Consider the following 15582-nt stretch of genomic DNA (forward strand, 5'->3'; position numbering starts at 1 on the left):
ATATGCAAGTTGGGTTGCTTTTTTAAAAAATTCAAACATTTCTACGATGGACTAACTATGATTGTTTTTTAAAAAGTTATGGTTCTTTTTATGGCAAGGAAATAAATTGGACCTCTGCACCGGAAAGTGCGGAGAACAAGTCAGCATTCTTTGTAAACAGACTTGACTGCGGGCTTACAAGCTACCTGCGGTGCTTGGCAGATGAGGGAAAGATGAATCCCGCCTCTGTGAGCGCTGTGCCGCCGCACGTCTGCCGAGTCACTTTCCAGGGGATTATGGGATGTTGGGAGGTCAGGGACCTTGAAAAGGAGAATTCTAAGGGGCAAAACGGGAAAGGGAAAATAAGGCCAGCCTGGTTGTTTCGTGTCTATACGGAGGGAGTCGAGGGAAAACCCTGGGCTGGGAGCCTGCCCATCATCTTCCGACCTTGACTGAGTCAGGGGTGGCCCCAGCAGGCCTGGCACTCAGTGAAGGTCAAGGCGGCCTGGAAGTCAGGCTGAGTGGCCCTGGAACATGGAGAGAGGCCACTGGCCCGGCCGGAGGCGATTCCGTGCTCAGGGCTAAGCAGGGTGTTACCGTGCATCCTGAGGACAAGGCCACCACCAGAATCCGGGCTTTGGGGCCGAATCCGAGACCTCGGTCTGCAGGCCGGATTAAGTGGTCCCACAGGCCCGACAGAACCCCCAGAGGAGCGCTGGGCAGGTGCTGGCTGGCGAGCAGCGTGGAGATGTTTGATTCCCCTTAGCAAACGCTGCTATTTTCGTTGTCTCTGAGACGCAGCCCGAGGGCTGGAGCTGGGGCTGAGAGGTAGACCCGGAGCTTACACGCCTGGGGCGGAGGGAGAGAAACAGCACCGCGGGACGTAGGTGACGGCACCTGAGCTGGATGTCTAAAATAAGAAAATCCCTATGTCTGCAGTCTGCTTGGGCCGCTGGAACACGTTAGCGTAGACTGGGTGGCTTAAACGAGAAACCCTTACTTCTCGCGGTTCTGGGGGCTGGGAGGCTCAAGAGCAAGGCGGAGCTGGGGTCTGGGGAGCACCCGCTTCCCGCATCGACGAGGGCTTTCTCGTGTCCTCGAGGGGCTGAGCGAGCTAGAGTCTCTTTCTCTTACAAGAACGCCGATCCCACTATAGAGCCCTCACCCTCGTGGCCTCACCGAAGCCTGTTTACGGCTGGAAAGTTCCATCTCCCGATACTGCTGTTCTGTTGTAGGTTAGGGCTCCCACGAGGATTTTGAGAGGATGGAAACACGCGGTCAGGAGCTCCTTATCTAACGAGGGTCCTTTGGGTTAAAAACACCAACAACGACAACAACAAACTAGCCCTGATTAAAAAAAAATTAAAACAGGACTTGATTTTTGCCCGAACTGTCTGTTGGGCTTGTTAAAAACAAGGCATATTCGACTATTTCCTCTAAAGATGCATTCATAGTTACCCTATTATATTTACAGAATTTTTAAAGAATTACACAATAAGACACCTAATAATGTAATCTATTACTGGAGCCTTTACACCATTCTAGGTAAAAACATGTGCTTGGAAATTGTACAGTAGAATTTATGAACAAAGCTGATGCTAAACACTTCATCAAATACACTATTTAACCCACGAGAAGCCCTGTTGCCGGCTACTCTTACTGTTCCAGTTTTGCCGAGGGACTAAACCAGGGACTTGCCTAAGGCCTCGCAGTTGGTAAGCGGTGCAGCGAGGATTTGAGTCCAATCCCACGTGAGTCCAGGACGAACACGCCATTCTCCAGGAATCGGTCTTCAGTCCGTGGGAAGGCCCTCATCCTGTCTTTTGAAATCGCACTTCTTTCAGGGTAATAGCTTTATTAACCTGTGAATAGGGCACCGTGTGATCAGACGCAAAATTCTCTGGAGTCTTTAATATCTGTGATGAGACGAGGGCAAGCTCTGGGGTGTTGCCGGTGGGCGAGTGTCATTTGAAGAGGTAGGGACACACCTGTTTGTGCAGACCGAGAGCCCCCAGCTTCTCTCCATTCCTTCCCTTTCTTTCCATCTTCCAGAGGATGGACAGCTCTGGTTGGTCAAGTTTAAGGGTCTTTTATGAACCACAGTGAGTGGTAGAACTTTCCTACCTCTAGGTAAAGATTGATGGGCAAGCTGGAGAGCTAAGGTAGCCTGCAGCTACTCCTTTGGAGAGAAAGCCTAATCATTTCCGTTTCTGGAATCCCTTGCTCGCCCAGTGCTGGACAGGAGATGTCTGCATTCGGACCCTGTGGCAGCCGGGACTGTCCACTCTCCACAAGCTCCCCGGGCGTCAGAGGCCACTGTCTGGGTGCTCTTGTCTCCTCCTCTCCCACGGGAGTCCGGGCCGCCTGGCCTTTCTCTCCCTGCAGTGGCCAGGTCTCAGCCTTGGGTTTGGGCGCGGGGAGAGGTAGGCAGAAGGGCTCTCTGGGCTGCTTTGCTGGTAGATCAAGTTTGTAACAGAGGCTTTCCAGCCTTAAGCTCAGCTCAGTCTGTCTGTCTGTCTGTCTGTCTGTCTCTCTCTCTCGTGTGTGTGTCTGGAGAAATCTCTGGGTAGTAATAATTATTTTTCTATGCTTCTTTTTCTGTACATATACATCTTTCTAAGGGACATCATGCAGAGATTTGTTCCCCGGCCAAATACTGTCCTTATCGCTTTTGTTACAACCAGTTTGATTTCCTTTGTGGAGTTGAAATCTAAAGGGAAATTCCCGACACAGGTGTGGTAAGAGGATTATGGCATCAGGTAAATCCTTTAGCATCTTTATCCGGACCCTGATGGTTCCCCGTCTTGCTCCTCCCCAGGATCTGGGCTCGCAGGACAATGGAGCTTCGGTGGAGGCAAGCTCCCTGACTGTTCAGCGGTGAGTTAGGCGGCCACCTGCAGGACCGCTGGGCGCCGTCTCTCCTTCGGTCCGAAACCCCACTATGGGAGATGTGACCGGGGACGGCTATTCATACTCACTGAGTGCCTGCTTTGTGCCCAGCACGACAGTAAGTGCTGGACCTGCTAGGGTTCAAGTGCACCGTTCTATAACGCGTCCTCTGTATATTGTATCGTGTGTTCACCACCCAAAGCTGTCTCCCTCCATCACCATTTATCCCCCTTTACCCAGTTCTGCTTCATCCCTTCCCTTTCCCTCTGGCAATCACCACACTCTTGTGTCTAGGAGGTTTTTTTCCTTAATCCTTTTGTCTTTTTCCCTCGGGCCCCACCCCCCACCCCCTCTGACAGCCGTCAGTCTGTTCTTTGTATCTGTGAATCTATTTTGTTTGTTTATTTTGTACATGTTTGAAATGTCCCATTAAAAAGTTAAGAAAAAAATCACTGGGCATAGTAAATAATTTGAAATAATTTCACCTTCAACCGTTGCAACAATAATCTGATGTACGTACTGTTAGTCCCATTTTAGAGAGGGTAAAACTGAGGACCAGAGAGGCTGAGAATCACACAGCTGGGAAGAAATGGCGCTGTGACTTGCAGCCATTGTAACTCTGGACCAAGTACCACAGTTACACTGTCTCTCTTCACGGGAGCTCTTTCTTTGACTCTTCAAAGTTGTTAGTCCTCAGGAAATCACTCCTCAACTGTGGGTTTCACAGAGAGGAGCAGCCACCCAGATTCTGTGGCGAAAAGTGGGTGTTTGCAGAGCTTGGGGAGAAGAATGGGGGAGGGGGAGAGTTTTGTTGATGAACCTCATGTAATTCGGGGGCTGGGAGGGGCTGTCTCCAAATTCTCTGTCCTGTCGGCTTTTCCGTATTAGTTCCAGTGACAGGTGAGTCTCTCTTTTGGTTCCGTTAGGGAAAATGTCTTTGGAAAACCAAACACAGAGGGCGGAGGCAGAGACACGAAGAGCCCCTCGGACCTCACACTCAGGTTCCGGCGGGTCGGCCTCAGCAGGCCTGGACCCCGAAGGAAGCAGCAGAGCTGGGTTCGGTCTTTAAAGGCAAGCCCATCCGTGTGCAGCGTTGCACTTAATGGGCTTACCAAGTTAGCATCAATAGTCCACATGGAAGCAGACACAGGACTGCTCAGATGTGGCAGGGACAAAAGACAAGTCTGGGGACAGTGAGCCCGGGCAGGCCACCGTGAACCGGGCAGGGGCCGGGGGAAGGGCGGTGTGAGGACTCTGGGGAACTGGCCATCGTCGGGTGGGCTGCAGAGCACAGAAACCCACTCAGCTCCCTCCAGCGCTGCCCGCACCTGGTGGAGGTGCACAGACCTCGGAGAAGGACGGTCCCGCGGTCTCCGCGCGGGTCCCCAGCTGCCTTCCCTCATCAATATCTTGGCTGGTGGCTAGGCCCTCGGGCAATTTGCCTAGCTTTCTTGATCCGCGCCAGAAAACTTGCTTTTGAAGTGGTTTGGAAAGCTCCAAAAGAGATGTGCCTCGTGGTATTAGTGCTGCTGCCAGCGAGAAAAGACTCTGCTTTTCATCGGCTGTGTGCCGCAGTAATCTGTGTCTCGCTAGCCCCGGCTGCCAGTGGCCCTGGTTGTGCTGACACGTCGACCTCGCGGCCGGGAGGAGAACAGGCCTAGGGGTGTTGCCACGCTGGAAGGCAGGTACGTGGCAACCCCTTTACCACGAGCCTGGATAGTCTTTGCCATTTCCCCAGACACAGCAATTGGCAGGGCTTGAAAAAGAATCACTGGCAGGAAGTTCATTTTCTTTACTGCTACCTCCCCAGCCATAAAACTAAAAGCTTTTTGCCTAAATCATGTTTGCTGTCTCAGGGGAGTGGGAGATCATTTCCTTCAGAGCGTTTCCCAACTGGGGTTTGGTCCCGGGGATCTGAGAGTTCTCATGGGCCTTTTGAATGGGATGTTTCTCATGTTCCCCTCTCCCCCCACCAAGGCCTCTATGTCTGTGTCTTTTTTTTTTTTTCTCCCCTTCCTCCTGCCGAATCTCAGATTCCTGTGAAATCCTTTCATTTTGAATGTCCTCATCTTCCACTTAATTAGAACTTCCTTCACCCACGGTTCTAGCTTTAGTTTCATCACTTCAAATAACGTTTGGAGATTTGAGTTTGCTCCCCCTCTCTGACCCAGTGCTATTTAACTCCTGTAAACAAACAGCAAAGGGAATCTCCGCTTGTGTCTGGGGATATGTGCAACAAAACCTGTTGAGGTGCTCAGCTCCTGATTTGTACTTTGTAAATGAAGAAAGATCCTACTAAGAAATTCCAACTTTTAAGATTTAAACGTAAGAACTGACGTGGCATCTCTTCAGCCTCATTCCCACTGTGGAGTCACGTCTGGGGCCCGGTGGCCTGGAGCCGACTGTGTGACCCCAGGAGGACGTCTCCATCTCCCCGCCCCTTCTTCCTTCACACGTACAATGTGGGTGCCCTCGTCTGCCCCGCGGGATGCACAGGGTGACCGAATTAGCTCATGTACCATGTTACCTGTTGGTTATAAGCTCTCTCAACCCTGGGGCCACGGAGGGAGTGCCCCTCTTCTGGTAAAAGGTCCCTCAGTGGGATTTGCACAGGCTCTTGGGGTGCCTCCTCCTCCTGGCTTCTCAGGGGTTCTGTTCATTGCTCTCCCATTTCTCATCTGCGCCTTCAGCCTCTCTCCTTCTTGGTGTCTTCTGTCAGTATTCAAACATATAAATCTTTCATTGAAGAAGTCTTATCTTTCCTCTTGGAGAGACACTACCCTCGACTCTGTACGCCTTTCTAGCTACCACGCCATCCGTCCTCTTCCATCCTGGCCAGGTTTTCCTCAAGAATATTCCACGTTTACAGTCTCCTCCTCCTCATTTTCCTTCCACTCTTCATCCAGGCCAGCCTGGCTTTCACTTTCGCCAAGTTCATTAAACTACCTTTGCTAAGGCCATTGTATAAGTTTGCTGGGCTGTCCTAACAAAGTACCATACACTTGGGGGCTCAAAGAACAGAAATTTATTTTCTTATAGTCCTAGAGAAGTCTGAGAAGTCCAAGGTCAAGGTGTCCTCAGGTTTGGTTTCTTCCGAGGCCTCTGTCCTTGGTACAGACAGCCACCTTCTCACTGTGTCCTCACATGGTTGTCCCTCATCTCCTCTTATAAGGACACCAGTCCTGTTGATTAGGGTCCTTAGGTCCTGCAGGGCCTCATTTAACCTTAATCACCTCTTCGAAGGCCTGACCTCTGTTCCCAGTCTCATCTGAGGTCCTGAGGTTAGGACTTCAACACATAAATTTGGGGGGCGGGGGACACAATGGAGTCCACAGCAACCACCAACGTCCTTCCTGTGTGTAAGTTCAGCGGTATTTTGGGAGCATTCAGTAGAGTAGACCTCTTCCTCTAGCTTGAACTTTTCCCTTCTGCAAGGCTTCTTTGGCTGATCTTTCTGGAGATGTCCTTTAAAGATTCCAGTGAGATCATGTCTCTCATGCATGAGGTAGCTCTGCTGGGCTGCAGGCTCCTAAGGGTGCAGGACCTAGGTTTGTCTTACTCATCTCCACTTACGCAGAGCCCAGCCCAGGACCTTCTATCGAGGGGGCGCTGCACACATTGACCTAACTCTTGGTTACTTTTCCAGCCTCATCTCTACACAAGTACTTACTGTATTTTTTGGGCTATAAGATGCTCCTAGGTTTTAGAGAAGGAAAATAGGGAAAAAAATTCGAAGCAAAAAGTGTGGTACAATATGTAATAACCTGTGACCCTGTTCCACCTCCAGCCCCCACAGAGAGCCAGGCAAGCTACATTTGGACTATAAGATGCACCCCCATTTCCCTCCCAAATTTTGGGGGGGAAGTGCATCTTATAGTCCGAAAAATACAGTATGTGTCTCCCTGTTCTTTTCTCAGACCTGTGGGCGGGCCTAGTCTGGGCTGCCTGGACCCCGACACACTCCTCTCCCTTTGTGGGCTAGCATTCACTCGTGTCCGGGCTACTCAGTGTGGTGGTGGGGATCAGCAGCGTGGGCATCCCTGGGAGCTCGCTAAGGCTCAGGCCCCATTCCAGACCTACGGAATCAGAACCTGAGCTTTAACCAGATCCCCAGGGGATTCACGTGCACGTTCAAGTTTGAGAGGCTCCGCTCTGGGCCTCAAGCCTAAGTGTCAGTCCTGTAGACAGACCTCCCCCAACCGGCCGATACACATCAGGTCACCTAATAGGTTCCCCCACAGCACCCGTGACACTGGAGGGGTGAGGAAGTGAAACGCAGGGCAGGAAGGCAGGGGAGGTGAAGCCTGCCAATCACACCAGTTGACTTGAGAAGTTCACCCAAAGCTGATCTTTCAGAAGTTTTGGATTGCCTAGAGGAGCGTGTGAAATTGGTGAATAGTTTGATCTGAGCAAATAGGTAATAATTGTGAGACGTTTTGTTTGCTTTAACACCTTTTTTTTGAGTTCATGCTGAAAACTGCTTTACACGGTTGTCTCGTTCTGATTTGCCACATTACAACACCGCAGGATACATGCACAGCAGTGGGCCACGACTGCTCTGGGTTTTCCGATGTTTCATCGATCCCTGGTTGTAGAACGCACTGCAGAAAGCACAGCAAGAGCTCCTGTTCTTTAACGTAGTTGGATTCCCGGTTTGCTGCAAATCAATTGTTCAGCATTTTATTGCAAACACTTTAGACATTGCTTAGTTGCTTTGATTGGTTTGTGGCTCCTGGGGCCTTCTGTGGGTTCTGTCAGAAGCCCAGTAATAACGTTATTACCGAGCTGCAGCATTTGATAAAGAACATGCAATGAACGTTCAGCAAATAAACGAAGCCATGGTTTGTGGCTGAGAGATGAAAGAAAACACATTAATTAAAAATAAAAGCCTCTGTTAATTATCTCTGAAAGCATTTCTAAGTTGTCATACACGTACACTTTACTTTAAAATACTTTGTTGCCTCTATTCCCAAGTATTTCGGGACACGATGGTACCAAAGCACTCTATTAATTTAACTGGACAACTTGCTGGAGTTATTCAACCAACTCAAAGTGCTGGCAGAGCTATAATTTTGAAGTATAATCTCACTTGTTTCTCGAGCATGCCAGCTGCTCCTTGTTTGTTTAATAATGGAGCTGATGAGTCTTTCATTAGCGAGGGAAGCTACGTGCAGGTCCAGTGCTCTTTAGGTGTGCTGGAGGACACATCCGACATCTGTGGCAAGGTCTGCGAGTAAAGCAAAAACAGAGGTTGAAATCAACCTCATGTCAAATCTACATAGTTTAAAACCTCACGGTTTTTCTAGGAGGGAGGAAATTTACGGGATGAGAGAGGGACTGACTCGTGCTGACTGCCCCCTACGGGCGGTCTCGTCGTCACAGCAGCTCATCAAGATGGGTTTTGTCTGTTCCATTTACCCAGATAAATAGCCTGAGCCTCGGACCCATGCTCCTCCCCTCTGGGTCACGCATTAGAATCACAGGAGCGGTGTTAGAAAGACTCATGGACACTCATTAGGATGGCAGTTATTAATAAAAGACAAGTGTTGGGAGGATGTGGAAAATCTGCAACCCTCACGCGTGGCTGGTGGGGATGTAAAGCGGGGCAGCGGCTGTGGAGACCAGCATGTCAGTCCCCAAAAAGCCGAACACAGAATCACTGTAGGACCCGGTGATCTAACTCACAGGCAGGCGCAGATCCAGGAGCGCTGAGAGCAGGGATTCCGAAGGGTGCATGTACGCCCTTGTTAGCAGCACTATTATTCACAGAAGCCAAAAGATGGAAATCACCCGAGAGCCCACTGATGGGTAAATGAACGATCGAAAGGTGGTAGTGTATACGCACAACGGAATGTTATTCAGCCATGCAAAGAAATGAAATTCGGACCCTTGCAACAACGCGAAGGAACCTTGAAAACATGCGCTGAGTGAAGTAAGCGAGGCATAAAAATATTATACGATATTCTACTTACGTGAAACGCCTAGAATAGGTAAATTCACGGAGGCAGAGAAGAGTGGACTGAGGTGACCAGGGCCGGCCTGGGGGCGGGGCGTGGGAGTGGGGAGTTTAACTGTTTCACGGGGTCGGAGCTGCTGCGGGGTGACGGGCGAGTTCTGGAGACCGACGGTGCTGACGGTCGCATGGCCGTGGGACTGCGCTCCAGTCCGTGTCGCTGAATGATGCACTCACGAACGGGTAACATGGTACATTGCGAGCTGTGCACAGGCACCAGCATAAAACTAACCTCATTGCTGGGGCGCTGCATCAGACATGCCGACGGGGTCGGCGTGGACAGGGATAGCACCTCGGGCCTCTCTCTGCCTCCAGGCCGTCCTTTCCCGAGGGGTTCCCAGTCCCTGTTGGCTTTCAGTGTGGGCTGCTTGCTCCCGAAGCGCTTCACCCACCAGAGCCAGCTCTGCGCCTCCCGGTTCTCACGTCTCCCTCCACGTTCAGCCTCCGCTAGGCGTTAGGAGAAAGTCAGGATGCCTGAACATTTGCTGCAGGTGACCGAAACCTCTCAGGCTACTGGTGCTTAACACACTGGACCCGCAAGAGAGTGGATTTCCTACTGGGTGACAGGTTCCTAAAATCTTACCACCCAGTGGGGCATCTATGTGCAATAGTTTCTGTGCTTTGCTGACGCTGGGGGTGGAAAGAGGTTGAGAGCAGAGCCAGAAGCTACTCACAGGAGGTGCAGCAGCCTGTGGGGCTCCTCGCCCCCAGGGCCAGGTGCCATGAAGGAGATGGGCAGCTCGGCGGCTCTTCCTCCAGCTGCCCCGGGCCGCTGCCCATGGGGCGCTGGGTCCTGGGCCAGCCTCCCTTCTCACCATTGCCTCCCTGTGCTCCCAGTGAAGGCACGCGGTTTAAAGGCAAGTGCCGCGCTGCACTGAGTGACATTAATCCAGGAGCCGCGATCTGTTTGTCACCGTTCTGCAGCTTGGAGGTTCAGGATTGTGGTTCGGGCAGGTGTGGGGTCTGGTGAGGGCCCGTTCTCCCGTGGACACCCATGTGCCCACTGCAGCCTCACCGGTCGGTCGGTGGGGGGGGGGGGTAGGGGGTAGGGGGGAGTGACCTGTCTGGGCCGCCGGGGTAAGGGTGCCGCGTGCTTCCCAAGGGCTCCCCTGCAGGGACTAATCACTCCCTGAAGGGCCCGCCTCGAAGTATCATTACATTAGGGATTTAAAAAAAAAGTCTAGTCTTTATTTTTAAAATTCAGTTTATTTTATTTAAAAGCGTTTTATAGTGGACTTTATTGGGTTGTCATTGGCTCACGAAATCATACTTGTTTCGAGTGTACAGCTCAACGAAACGTCACCGGCACCGGGCACCGCGTGCCCACCGCCTCAGGCAAGTGTCCTTCTGCCCCATTTCCCTCCGCCTTTGCCCGCCTGCGCCCGGTCCCGCCCCGCCGCGCTGCTGCTGGTGTCTACGTGCTGCTGCACACGGCTCATAGCTAGTCCTTTCACCCTCCTTCAGCGTATGAGTTCTGGGGGGCAGGCAGATGCAAACGTTCAGACCTTAACGAGCCTACTTTATGGTTATGGGGAAAATACAATCCTTGTAAGAATTCTCAGCTCCAAGTTGAGAGTATGTATCGTGTTTTGATATTTGTGCCACTGTGGCCTCAGACTTGAAATCATGGACGAGGAGCAACCTTCCTGCCGTCTAACCTACAGGTGAGAGCACAGGCACAAGCATCCACTCGAAAGCCTCACTGGGACTCTCTGGGAGTTACGTGGACTTATTCCACAGCAAACTTAATACCCGATAAGAAGTGGAATGTTTTCTGTGGTTGTCTTGGGAATTAGGACAAGCACCTTCCCCAGGAAAGCAATCGTGAGTTGCCAGGACTCTGGATGCTATCGCATCCTTTGCCTTCCGGGGGCATCGCAAACATCTGAATCCACCCAGTCGCCGTCTCCAGCGCAAGCAAACAGGGAAATGAAAACCACTTATCTGCAGCGGCAGGTGGGGAACGTTGTCGCTACCCGCTGACAGCATCTCGCTGACCCTGCCAAAGCTCGGCCTCACCAGAGCAGGACATGGATTTTTCATTGCCCCCGTGATCAAGGTCTTGAGGGTTTCAGGGTGTTTTCTGTCGAATACAGCTAATATGTTCTACATTGTTGGCGTTCTGCTTTTGATTGCCAAGGATAAAATAAAAAAAAACTTGCTTTGAATGATATTATAAAAACACTGAAGGAAGCCACCGTGCTGTAGGAACTGAAGTTGAATTATGTGCTCTATACAAAATCACTTAGGGTGGGAGGGGAAAACCTTTCAAGTTGATTTTCGGTAACAGATATAGACATCTTTATTGGATTTGCCTGGGAAAAAGGGATGAAAATGCCAACATCTGTTCTGGTCCACCCGTGCAGGGCTCAGCCCTGTCCCACCTCACATCCCCCCTCCATTCCCACCTCCTTCAGATCCTTTTTCTTTACTCTGACTCCATGTAGAGAGAAGAGACTCAAGTGAGTATCAACTAGTGATCCTGGAAATTTATCAACTTATTCCCATAACACTACTGTTGCCTGTAAAACATATTTTTTAAAGATTTTATTTACTTATTTTTAGAGAGAAAAGGGAGGGAGAAAGAAAGAGAGAGAGACATCAATGTGTGGTTGCTGGGGGTCACAGTCTGCAACCCAGGCATGTGCCCTGACTGGGAATGGAACCTCTGACACTTTGGTTCGCAGCCTGCACTCAATCCACTGAGCTACACCAGCCAGGGCTGCTTGTAAAACATTTTGAAGATTCTTCTATCGCAGCAATGTTCAACCCTTTCCATCTCACAGCACACACAAACTCATTACTAAAATTCTGCAGCACACCAAAAGATGTATATTTTTTGCCAATATGACAAATAGGTATAATTTTGATTCATTCACACTGGGTGGCTATTGTTGTGTTGTGATTTTTTTATTTGACAATCCTAGGGAAAAGAGGTCAGTTCCTGTGACTAGAAAGTCAGGGATGGCATGTTTTACAACTTCTTGTGGCACGCTGGTAGAAAGGTCGCTGTTCTATTGGACTGGCCTTCAGAGCAAGCAATACGCCCAGTGATGAAGTCGGTCGTGCTGGTTTAACCTGCATTTTCATAGGGTCTCTCACAGTGGAACTACCGTGGACTCCGGGGTCTCATAACTGTTCGGAATCCAGGCTCTCTATACAGGAGTGAGGTTTCATACAAACTGTTTAAGCTCCTTGAGCCCCAGTTTTCTTGGTACAATACCACATGCCTTAGAGGGTTGTTGTGTGGATTCAATGCAGCCTTGTGTATAAATCCAGGTAGTGTCTTCTTTCCCTCCTTCTCTCTTCCCTGCCCCTGATTTCCCATCAAGGCTTACCCTGAGGTCTGACTTCTGAGAGGTCAGACACACACTTGAGCTGGACGTTTGCTAGAAAATGAGAAGCTAGACTTGGGTGTTCAGGGAGCAGAAAATAGTATCCATGAAGCTGGAGGCCACTGTGTAAAGCCTTGGAGGAACGTGAGGAGGGTCGTGACAGTGGGGAGTGATGCTCTTGAAAACCACTTGGGCAGAATCAGTGGGGTCACAGGTCAATGTGTCCTCACTGCTGAGTTATTTGGAGCCTGATGTTGCAGCAGGTAAGAGTGATGACGGCAGTTATTGTGTGGCCATGGGTCCAGTAACCTCTGTTTCTTGTTACAACTAGTTTAATCCCTTTGGTCCCGCTCAAAGTCAAGGGCCACTGAAGTTGCTCCTTCATGTCGGAGCAGGTCTTGGCACCATCGTCTGTCATCTGCAAGGCATCTTATTTGTATAAATGGGAACGTCTTAGTGCATCTCGGATGAGTAGGGACCTGGTCACCTTTCTCTTCATTGTCAGAGCCGAGGGTGGCCAAGGTCAGGACAGAGCCTGGTGATAGCAGTTTGACAGTCGTATCCCTCATTTTTGAATGCCAGTTTGATCTGCATTTACTTCACTTGCTCACTTGTTCATTCATTCAACACATTTACTTGCGGAGCAGTGGGCTTGGAAGCGGAAGGAACCATCCTGTAGCATCAAGGAGGAAAGAAGAGACATCGGACAGAGATACAGGCTTGATTTTTGTATGACTTTTGTCAGTTTCTAAAATAAAATATGACCTAACCGGGAAGGGCAAGACTTGCTATGACTGGACATATTTTAAAAAATCTAAAACATCAGTCCCAAAGAACTTCCAAAATGTTTTAAGGAATGATTAGCCATGTTGGAATGGCCATGCAGCATTCCAAGGCCTCAGAGCGTTCACTGAACGCTTATTTATTGGTGTCTCCTGGGTGCCTGGTGCAGGGAGACTGTAGGGGGGTCTCAAAGTGGATTGGAAAGCCCCTGGCTGTAGGCACTCAGCTACCGTCCCAGTGTAGGTACCTCGTAGACTGCACCACGAGTCCTGGGAATGAGGGTGTGGTCAGCAAGTGCACCCAGAGGGTGGAACAGGAAAGGTGTCAAGGAAGAGGCTCCGTCTGAGTTAGTTCCAGAGAACGAGTAGGATTCCATGAGGCAGATATGGCATTCTGTTAGTTACATGTCCCACCCAGGCGCTTGTTTGGAATTCCTATTTCATTTGCTCTTTGGAGATCAGTTCTTGGGAAACTCGCATTTTCCGTCTCAGGAAAGGAAGAAAGGAGCAATTAAAATGAAAATATAGATGCATGTTTATTGATTTTAGAGAGAGAGGATGGTAGAGAGAAAGAATCATTGATTGGTTGCCTCCTGTGTGCGTCCTGAAAGGGATTGAACCCACAACCCAGGTACGTGCCCTGGCTGGGAATCCAGCCCCCAACGTTTGGGTGTAGGGGATGATGCTCTAACCCGACCAGGGCAGAAGAAATTTTTTTTGTGCAGGACTTTTTCCGCAGAATTTCTTTGTGTTGCCAGGCTTACTGGAAGAGCTGAAGCTTGTCAGAATTCTCCTAGTGAATGCGGGAGTGAACTAAATCACAGCCCTTTGTCCCTTTGTCTCTGGCGCGGGGCCTTCCCCCACCCCAGCGTGTCCAGGGCGGACATCTGCCTTCTGGGATGTATTTACCGACCAGATGATAACAAATAGCAATTCCCAGGCTTGACCCTAGAGCAGGGGTCAGAAAGAGTTCACACTTAGTGATTTGCACTAACAAATGCAGTCTGCCAAAACTGTTGTTTTTACTTTCCAAAACTACCTTTTCTGATATGCATGAATGTCTTGAACCAGTTGCAAACTTCTCTTAATGTGATAAGGTAACGAAAGTGTTTCATAAATTGGTGAGTTGTAATCTTGTTACTACTATAGATTGTTAAATATTGAATGATGATTTTGGGAAGTATAGGGGTTTTACTTGTGAGATTATTCTAAAGCACACAGAATTTGGGAATAACTGCTCCCTTCAGAGCACCATGGTTGGTTTTTAAATTCCCTTGATTTATACTTTTAGTGAACCTCGAGTTAGCAATTGCATGTACTAGGGACTTTACAATGTAGTAAGATTTTGTATAAACTTTTTATCTGTCAAGGAGAGGCTAGCTAAGTAAATAGGATCACATTAGTCTCACAGCTCATGTTTTCCAGAGGCAAATACTTTACTTGTGTTTTTAAATCCAAACTCATCCTGCCTGCCTTTGAGTAGTTAAAGCAATGGGTCATTACAAATGTTAATAGAAAAATTCTACTTCTTCTTCCTTTTCTTCTTCTTTGCCTTATTCTCTCTCCTCCTCTCCCTCTTCTCCCTCCCTCTCTTTCTCTCTTTCTCTTTTTCTCTCTTCTTCGTCCTCTTCCTCCTCCTCCTCCCCCTCCCAGAAGAGAAATGTGAAATGCTTTGCTTTTTGGGGCCTGCTTTCTATACCTCAACATCATAAAACATTCTTGTCCTTCTGTAATGTTCCGCTTCCATTTTTTAAACTTGAACAATCAAGATGAAACAACTGAATTTTCCCTCTTCTGTTCAAAATGGAACCCAGTTTATCCTTCTCTTTCCACCCTGGGAGTGTTTCTTTTATTTTCATAGTCCCAATTATTTCCGCTCCATGTTCAGGTCAGAAAGCTGTGAGTCTCTTACCCTCCCTCCCGCAATTCTCCTCTTTTCTAGTTTCTGTTTATTCTGCCTGTTAAAAATCTCATAAGTTTACTTTCCATTTCCATAGCTACTGTGTACTTCATCATTTATTGTAAGAGATTCTCCTTAATTCTGCCCCTCCCCAAGTTATATTCTCTCTAAAATGTAATGTGAGACGGTGACTCCACTCTTTTGCTAAGAAATCTTGAACACATACAGAATCACATGCTAACTGTTTAATTTTTTGGTGTGTCCAATCTTTTGGCATCTCTTGACCACACTGGAAGAAGAAGAGTTGCCTTGGGCCACACATTAAATACATTGTGACAAAAAGTCACAAATAAAGTCTCATAATGTTTTCGGTAAATTTACGATTTTATGTTGGATCGTATTCATAGCCATCCTGAGTTGCATGCAGCCTGCAGGCTTTGGGTCGGACACCCCTGGGTCACAGTCCTCCACATTCTGGCTCCTGATTATTTTCTCAGCCTCAAAGAGCAGCTCGTTCTCCAAACTAATTGAGTTCATTGTACCCTCCTGCCTCCTGTTGCCCATCTTCATGCCTTTCCCTCAGCGCCTTGGCTACTCCCGCCTTCAAGTTCCCTTTGATTGACTGTTCGCTGAACTTTGTGCTCCCACCTGTTGTGTTTTCTGGTATTTGCACACTTGTCTTTT

This window comes from Phyllostomus hastatus, unplaced genomic scaffold, assembly GCF_019186645.2.
Source record: "Phyllostomus hastatus isolate PE091 unplaced genomic scaffold, TTU_PhHast_1.1 phas_scaffold_46, whole genome shotgun sequence".
NCBI classification, from domain to species: domain Eukaryota; kingdom Metazoa; phylum Chordata; class Mammalia; order Chiroptera; family Phyllostomidae; genus Phyllostomus; species Phyllostomus hastatus.